Genomic DNA, 7,754 nt, shown 5'->3' on the forward strand with positions numbered 1-7,754 from the left:
TATAAGGATCCAGATACCCTCCTGCAGCATCCAAAAGGTCTCTGATTACCAGATTATTGGGAGTTCTAAACAGATCACACATACTCGATTATACTACAGTTTGTTAGTTTCAACCAAAGCCATCTAAGTGGCCCGATCATTTCATCCTACCTGGAGCTCTGAGGCATCCTGGCTGTACTGGATGGTGGTTAAAGACGCTATGGCTTTGATTTTTTATTCAAATGAATTTCCCAACGAGAAACTTCAGGCCTAGGCAATATTTTGATTAAAACTCTCTAGCTAACTACCAAATAATCTGAAGAAATTCATGGATTTGCAGCAGATGTCAGTATGCGGAAATAAGGAGAATCCCATTTCTTAAAGGTCTCCCGAGGCTCACAGTTAGAAACGACCTTAGCCAATCTGTTTAACCTAGAGTCTCTGTCAATTGAAGTGGCAAATTTCGCAGAAAGAGAGAGAGACATCCAGAAGAGAGCAAGAAAGAGAGCTGGAACTGATTATTCCTGGATAAACAAATCACCCTTAAAACAGAGCTACCACCCATTGGTTAAACAAGGCACTGACTTCCATATCACCAAGTGAGTTAACAACTTCATCTACAAGACTGTTTTTCATTAATATTTACTTTCCTAGAATGTTACTATATTGCATAAATTTGTATGGACTTATAAGAAATCAATTCCTATGCAATGATTATATTTAATGTATACAGTTATATTTTATAAAAGAAGCCATATGTTGAGACCCAAGGGTTTCTGTAATGTAACCAAAGATACGTTTCCTGCAAAACCAAAGGGAGGTGCTTCCTTTTATTTATTTCCTAAGTCGAGAAGTCATAAGGTAATAAAATTATTCCACTTGTCTTAGTGGTTAGTTAATGTGACACCGGCGAGGAAGAGAGGGCTGGACGGAGGACGGTCCCTGCTTACAACATTTTGAGTGATGGCTCTTGGGGTCAGGATTTCTTCCCTCCATGTGAAAAAAGCAGCAGAGATGAAAGACACTGAATCATTCTTCTAGACTTGCAAAAGATGCCATCCAGACGCTCTGGACGAGGTGGGGCGGGTGGGGAGGCCAGCTCGCTCCTAGGGCTTCAGTGTCCAGCCTCTGCAGGGACTGGAGTGGAGATTCAGTACACATCTGTATTTCAACAACCCACTCCCACACGAAACTGCTATTCCCAAGTGCCTGTTGCTAAATATAGCGCCTGCATTTCAGACTGACAGGAGAGCTCCTGCTGTGTACACCGGCAGCTGAATCTTCACACACTCCTAATATGGTAAGCCCTGCAGCCTATCAGCCCGGGAACACTGGAGAGAGACCAGCTCTGGGCTCTGCGCGCTCCCCACTGGTTAACCCTCTCGTGGAAGGCAGAATGGAAGATGGACTGACCACTGGTTGCCACAGATTCTTCCCATACTAATAGTCACAAGTCAAGTCCACATGATCTGGAAACCAGGATCCAGTCCCCCTTCCAAAGAGCAGTGTTTGTGGACAATAAACATTCAGATCCAGGAAGCAGGGCGAAATGAACTGCCTGAACTCCATGGGTCGTGGAAATGAAATGGGGAAAAGAAAAAAAAAGGAACAAGAAAACCAGTTTTCAGGAGGGTGGGAAAGGCAGTAGCAAATAGGGCAGCAGGGGAACTGACAAGTACGTCCCCACACCTCCCCCCCCCCCCCCCCCGACTGTGTGTCTGCTCTGACCCAGCAGCTGCTGCCCAAGGCAGGGAGGCCAACAGACCTCCGGGCAGGCTTCTTGTAACAGACCCAGAATGAGCAGAGAACGCAGGGAGTGGGTCCGCGGGCCACCCCATGTTCTTGCCAGGCTACTGAAGACTCCACCACCCCAAGGACGGGGCCCTTCCGTGTTTCAGAGTGTTGACCTAAGAGCCAAAGGACTATGGCCCTTGCAGGAATAATAAGGAAGAGGCAGCCACGGTTAGACAATTAAACCCCTGATAACCTGCTGAAGTGTTAGAATGTTGGTGTTTTTTCCTTGGGGGAGAAAAAGGAAAACCACTGTAGCCGCTTCCCACTGAGAGGGCTATTAGGGCTGGCGAGTCCCTTTTTTAGAGAGGATGATGTATAATAAAACAAGGATAAGTTTCAAGATGTCTTCGTCATGCCAGCTTCTCAGTGTCCTGCTGACTTCCATAATTTGGTAGGATTGGGAGTCTCCAAGAGGCTGGGGGGGTAAGGACTCCTTTAAACGGTATAAAGTATTTCTCCCCGGAAGGGTCAAGTGCGGGCGGTCTCGGATATGGGTTGGATCTGCAGCTCACGGGTTCTGCAGCGATGACGTCAGGAGCTGGCCCACAGTGCTTGCTTATTTACCTTTTGGACGCCTACATTCTAAAAACTGATTTGTGCAGTTTACTTTCTCAAGACCAGAGTCCTCCAAGAAACACGTTATAGGAGGTCCCTAAATTAGAAATGAGACCACGGTTGGGCGTATTTGTGACACAAGGCACGGACCAATATTCTGCCAGATATCTTCCTCTCCTAGTGAACAATCTGTGTACAAGAAATGAATTTCCCAGCTCTCCAGCTCTACTCACATATGTGTTGTTCCTCCTCTCACTGCCTCTCCGAGGGGCCCAAGGACCTCACCCTCTGTGCCGAAGGGTAGCTTCCAAACGGGATCCTTAGATGGGAGCTCTGCAAAGTCTCAGGTCTCAGACAGTGTCCTTCTGCTGAGGGCCGAGCTCCAGGCAGCTGTGGAGAAAGTCCCCCTCCGGACATAGGCAAGACCTCTCCTGACACAGGAGAGACCCACCTCACTGGCTTTTTGCCCTGGTGATGAATAAAGAGAGGTGGCCCCCTGCAGCTTTCGCTTGTCTTCCATGCGGCTGTCCTTTGCCACCTCTCACTTTATCCTCTCCCCTGGGACCCCGGTCTCCCCTTACAGGTCACATCCCACATAAATCTCTCTGTGCTCCAAGGAGGGGCAGAGTGGGCAAGGTCTACTGTTCCCACTGCCCTCAGCAACCCCCACCCTGGTTTTCTTTTCAAGCTTTGTTTTGGCACAAACTCGTAAGTGGGGTGCTCAGTTCCCCTCAGAACCTTTGCTTTTGATCCAGATTAAACCCCATTAGTAACTGGTTCCTGATGCAAGAACCAGTTCAGGATGTTTGACAGGCAGAAACAAGCAAACCTGCACTTAACTATTTCTTTCCTTTACAAATTTTGGATACAAAAATCCTCATTTCTGTTGTATCAGTGTGGACCCTCTAGCTACTACAAAAAGTGTCAGGATATAAGGAGAAGGAAGAAAAGCATGGAAATTAATATATAAGATCTTACCTCATACCAACTGAAATATCTATAGCCTTTATTACAAAAGAAATAAATGATATCCATTTGGCAGAAAAGGAACACTGAAAGAAAGCTAAAAAAGCATTACTTCATTTTCAATAAAGCTTAGATTAAAAAGTCTTTGTCAGAACTTGTATCACTGCCCATATTTGCAACCAAATTAAAAAAGAAAAGGGAGAAAGAGAGAGGAAGGTGGACACTTCTCTAGAATTCTTCTAGTGGTCATAGTTAACTTCACTAATTCATAAACTTCAAGCTCCGCCTTCACTCTAACCCCTGCCCCCCACTCCACCCAGCATGGGTTGATCCTGCTTTGATGCTTCGAATCTCAGTGGTCTTGGGCCCTAAGAACATGTGACTGTGAACTTAACATGCTCATATTCCCAAGGATTTATACTGGACATTAATATTAGCCCATAGGCTTCACTTACTTCATTCAGTGATTATATTTTGAGTTGTGCTGCATGGCATTCTCTGTTCTTGCTAATGGAGATACTGTGGTGACCAAGGCACAGCACCTTTGGAAATTTTAGTGGAGGAAACAGACCAAAAGAGAAAAAGAACCTGATTGTCATCATTATTCTGAAGGAAATAAAGAGAGTGAGATGGTGAGTAGGAGCGTGTCTGCCCTAGGAGCTCTATTTAGAAAGCATGGCTCAAAGAGAAAGACCTCTCTGACAAGGAGACACGTTGAGCTGAGACAGGCCTGGAGTGCAAAGGTGCCGATGGAAGAACCAGTTTAGGGTGTCTGAGGGACAGAAACGAAGCCAGCCTGTGGCGTGAGCCCAGTAAAACAGAGAGAAAGAGAAGAGAAATGAGATTGGCAAGTAGGGAGGGCTCGGAAAAAACCGGGGAGAGGCTGAGATTTGTACTCTCATTTCAGTGAAAAATCATGGAAGGGATTTTAGCCGGGAAAGAATGTGATCTGAATCCAGGTTCCATTCAACAATTTCTAAATAGTGTGCTCACAATTAGTAAGTGCAGCTTTTATCATCGAAGAGATGCCAGCGCAGACGCCCAGATGCCTGCTGGGTGTCTGCACATCAACTTAGCGACTCAGGAGGCTCTACAATTTCAGTCTCTTGAAGTTTGAAAATTCTGCATCCCCGGAAACTGAGTCATTTCAGGAGTTGATGTACGTTCCAGAACATGCCAGGCAGGAATGCTCTTTTCTTTTCCCTCCGGGTCAGGAACCAGCAGGATCTTCCTCTCTGATTGTATTCAAGAGTGTAAATAGCTCCTGCTGCCAACCTAGATAGAGGGACTGCCCACCAAGTTATGGAGAAGAACTATTACCCGGACCTTTGTACCGGATACCTGTTCTAGGTTGGCACAAAGAAAGCTAGACCAGGGCAGACGAGAACATCTCCTGTTTCACACAACAGACCTGGGAACAGACTGTTAATAAAACAGCACATAAGAAATAGAATGATCTCAACAGCTGTGCTTTGTATGGACTTTCTTCCCTCTGCTTTTGGCTACCATGTTGATGGCTTTTTTATAGTTTCTGACACCACAGCTCATCGGCACTTAAGTAAAAACATCTATGCTGAATTCTCACCTGCCCCCATCCAACTTGACTTCTGAGGACATGACAGGTGAAAGGGACAGGAGGCCATGGTCTTTAACATGGAAGGGACAGAAGATATATATTTGTGAGTGGAGATCCTCTCTTCAAGTTTAGCCACCTACACTTTCCAGAGCTATGCATAGAGTTGACATGATTTCCGTGCTATACTAAGGCCTTGAGTGTCTCAGTAAAACATAATATTGATGAGGGTTTTTTTTTTTTTTTCCACAATGCCTTCCTCACTGTCAGGCTACAAAAAGGGATAGTTGGAAGTGCTTGGGAAGCACTATCTAATAAACAGAAGCATAAACCCCAAGCCTAATTAGTAATGCCATTCAGCTTTCAGATGAGCTGACATGCCCTCTATAGGGCTTTGGGTTGGTTAAGCCTGTGGATCAATGTCAGTTTAAAGGTGGTTTTTCTCCATTCACACATAGAACACAGCAAAGCAAAGGGTTCTTCCCAGGAAGCAGTGGGGAGATCTGTTTCTTCAAAGTGGGTGAGGTTGTAGACAATGACCATTTTTCACAATAAACATTAGCTGAACCATTACATTTTTGACACTCAGATTTATTGGGTAGGTTTGTGTAAATGTATGCCTTTGGCCAAGTTCTCAAGGGTTGTCTTTTTTCATGGGAAAAAAAAAAACCCTCTCAGCCAAGGCCAAGGAAACTATTTCAGCTAAGAAAGGAACTGCTGTGGCCTGTAATGCAAGCCATGAAATAATTGTAGCCAGAGCCAGCAAATGCAGCCAGTGGAAAGGCTTCAGCAAGAACCAGGCTGTGACAACAGGCCCCTGATAGCCCTGCTCTCATCGTTATGGCTTCTGTGACAGAAAAAATGGCCTTCAGATGACTTTCAAGTCCTAAATTTCTTTATGAAAGAAAGTATTAGGAAGGAATAAGAAAATTATAGACAGGCCCTCAAAACTGAATCAAAGGGGAAATTCTTATAAGTTTATTTAAAAAGGAAATATTTAAATTCTTTTGAAATGCTCTTTTATCTGACAATACAAAAGAGGAACTTGGGGAGGGAAGAACCCGTGGCCAGGACGCTTGACCAGATCAAGTCTTCAAAGACCAACTGCTGGAAATGGATTAAATTAAAAGATGGGATTGAATTAGGTCACCTTAACGCTTTGATCAGGGAGCCCATTTGCCAAGTGTGACCTTGCTGGATACTTGGCTGTGACAACTGAAGAAGAAAGGAAGACTCGACTGCTATAGCAGCCGCTGCAGACGCACATACAGACCAAGCATCTAATAAGCAGGGAAGTGGTAGGTAGGGTCACTGTGCTCCAGAATTTGCACCTGCTCTCCTCAAGCTCCTGTCTCTGCCTTTCTCTGTCCTGTTCTGCATCCGACAGCCGGCTTCTGGTTGGATTTGAGACCAGAGAGTGAGAGGAGGCTGCAGGCTGCCTCTCTGCTCGCCCCTGCTCCACTCCTGATCGCTGACAGGCAGCATCCTGTCAGGTCACTGGCTGCAGAACTCTCTTCTCAGTGGATTCTGGGAAAAAAATCCCCTTCCCCTGGCCCTTCAGCCCTGAAAGTGATAATGGCTTTCTGCTCTGGCTAATCTCTGGATGCTTGCCATCCACGGTTTTCTCCCTCCCCCACCCCCACCTCTCCCAGGAGCCCCATCATTACATTCTCTTCACTTAAACCACTTGAGTGGAACTGTATTTCCTGCCAGGACATAGACCCATACAGTCCTGAATACATTTTCTCAAAAAAGACTACAGCTCTATTCTAAGGTCATGGACACCATTGGTCCCTCATTTAGGTTCAGTGCTTTAATGTGGAAAATGATGTGACATTACTACAGAACCTAGACCGCAGTTCACTGTTTTCATCAGGCATTTTCAGCACGAGGCCCATGCATTTTAATATATACATTACAGGTCTGGGCCAGAGCCCCCCAGAAATCCGCTGTAAGATTTACATTATGGGGGAGCCCAGCCAGAAGGTGTGGGAAGGCAGAGGTATTAAGAGAGCTTATGATTCAGAAAGAGCCCCAATTTATAAAGGAACAGAAACACTTCACATTTATTTTCCTTTGCTATGTAGATAGTCCAGAGAAGAGAAAGATGAAAGAGAGAGGTAGGAGAGGAGGGAAAAGCAAGAGGAAAAGGGAGGGGAGGGGAGGGAGGGAGAGAGCAGTGGAAGGAAGGGAGGGGAGAAGAAAAAAGAGAGCTATTAATTCTTTCTTAAATTTCAGCCAGGGCTAAATAAAGTTTCTTTTTAAGAAAACCGAACAATTTTACTTGCAGAATGAATGCCAAGATTTTTGCTTTGAAAAAGAGGCCAGCCTACAAGATACTTAATTTACAACCTGGAGCTCAGAGGCCTTTTCCAAACACCCTAAGATATCCCTGTTCTCCCATACCCCAGAGCCCATGGCCTGGCCCTCAGCGGTACCTGACATCCCATTATAGGACTTATGTGTTGGTCTGCTGTCACCCTTCCCTCTGGCCCGTGAGCTCCACGAGGCCGGGCGTGCTGGACGTCATCCTCCTGTGCCAGGTAGAGAGTGTGCGTTAAGGCCAACGTGAACATGAGAACCCAGCATGTCCAGACACCAGCGTGGCCATTCCTCCTGGAAGGCAGACAGATGAGTGGCGGGGCTGGAACGAACAACTGTGATTACATTCTGTCTCAGCAAGTCTGAATTGAGGACACTTACTTATTCAAAGGCGATCCTCTCCCAAAATTACTTTTTGTGCAAACCCGATTCAGGGCTTGATTCACATGTTGTTGGTGGCAGAGAATGAAGTGTCTCTCTTCTCTTCCTTGGTGCTGTATCTTCCTATGGAAATAAGAAAGAAAAGCCTCCAGATGGAGAGCCTCACATTGTCGGCAGATTTAGA

The 7,754-nt window shown here is 45.7% G+C and overlaps 1 long non-coding RNA gene across 1 annotated transcript; it reads right to left on the reverse strand.

Moving 5' to 3' along the window:
• Window positions 1-812: 812 nt before the first annotated feature.
• On the reverse strand, window positions 813-7,438 carry LOC148108678 (uncharacterized). The gene is made up of 3 exons (XR_015727234.1): window positions 7,306-7,438; window positions 2,562-2,718; window positions 813-1,537 (listed from the first exon to the last, which is right to left on the reverse strand). It is a non-coding gene; the product is annotated as an uncharacterized LOC148108678 (long non-coding RNA).
• Window positions 7,439-7,754: the final 316 nt, after the last annotated feature.

The sequence above is a fragment of the Ursus americanus genome, chromosome 17, assembly GCF_024610735.1.
Source record: "Ursus americanus isolate L20-20 chromosome 17, mUrsAme1.1.p, whole genome shotgun sequence".
Taxonomy (NCBI): domain Eukaryota; kingdom Metazoa; phylum Chordata; class Mammalia; order Carnivora; family Ursidae; genus Ursus; species Ursus americanus.